Source organism: Otolemur garnettii, unplaced genomic scaffold, assembly GCF_000181295.1.
Source record: "Otolemur garnettii isolate 467f Iridium unplaced genomic scaffold, OtoGar3 scaffold00052, whole genome shotgun sequence".
Lineage (NCBI taxonomy): Eukaryota > Metazoa > Chordata > Mammalia > Primates > Galagidae > Otolemur > Otolemur garnettii.
This window is the reverse complement of record NW_003852447.1, coordinates 8,194,678-8,196,123: the sequence shown is the minus strand read 5'-3', so window position 1 is coordinate 8,196,123 and position 1,446 is coordinate 8,194,678.

Here is a 1,446-nt window from a genome sequence, read left to right as displayed (position 1 = left end):
TGGCCGCAGTGGCCGCGCGTGGCCGGCCGCCGCCCCCCTGCCCGCGCGTCTGGGGGCCTGTGCGCGCTGGGGCCGGGAGGGGAGCGGGTGGACAGGCTCAGCGCCCCTGGGCAGGCCCGCCTGTGGACCGGGGGGACGGGACGGACCTCCTGCGACCGGCTTCTCGGGCCCCAGCTTCCTGGTCCCTGCAGTCCCTGTTAGCTCTTCCAAAAGCTCCAGGACTCCGCACTTCTACAAGTGAGGTGACTTTTGAGGAACCCAAGAATTGGGATCCCAGCAGCTCCCTCGGCGGGTCTCACCTTCCAGGAGGCAAGGGAGGATGAAAATAGCGGTCATGCGGAACCCAGGAACGTCCCGGCTCCGTCTGGGAACCCCCGCGTTTGTTGACAAAGAGGGCCAGTCCACAGAAATGGATTTAAACCTGTCTCTCCCCTTTTTCCGTCTGACACACCCTTAACAACCAACCCCACCTACCTCACCCCAGCTCCTAACGCAGTGTTGGATTCGGGAGATGGGCTCTTTTGAAGGAAAAGGCATTGTCCACACCAGGGCAGAAGGAAAGTCTGGTTTGGCCTCTTTCCTTTCATTTTATTCTTTTGGCCCCTGAGCTTCTCCTTGGGACCCTCAGAAACAGATTTCTTCCTTTCTCTATCAATCTACAGTCAGTTTTAGACGCCACCACAAGCACCACCAAGGCTGGCAACAACCTGCTCTGGTGTTGATAGTTGTTTCTTTTTGTTCTTGTTGTTTTGGTGGGGGAGGGGAGACTGCAGTTGCTTCCCAGCCAGTCCTTGGAGAAGAACCTTAGTCCTCCGCTCCCACCAGGATCTGCTTCATGGGTGTGTGACTGTCCAGTAGCACAGAGACCCGCCTTCAGAAGGGCCTTGTGCAGTTTAACGCTCTGCGACAGTCGTCTGCTGTCACTGTTTTGGAAGTCTTCATTTTGGCGCACGGGTCTTCACATTTTCCTTTTACAACACACCATACAGAGCTTGTAGCCAATTCTGCTTCTCATATCTCCACTTCCGTAGTCCCTTCACTTACCCCACACGAAGACGTACAAACATACCTCAACAAACCACTGTCTGTGTTGTGTGCTTTCCTCTGTAGTCAGTTATGTTTTCTTTTTTCTTTCTTTTGTGTGTGTGTGTGTGTCACCTTAACTTTGGTTCTCTTCCAAAATACTGCAAGGCAGTTTCTTTAGTAGTCAGGATCAGTAATGGCCCTTCGCTAGTACAAGGCTCCACTACCTTGTGTTACTGCTTTAGAGGAGATTTAAATTTATTCTCTGGATTTAATAATTTGGTAAGGCAGACATATGTGATGATATTTTCCCTTCGTGGTTAACCTGTGAGGTAGACAGATGCATCTTAGGTAGGGGAATGGTGGAATTTTTCTTGATAAAATGCCCTTGTGAATTATCTAAGAGGGTTTTTTTTGGTTTTT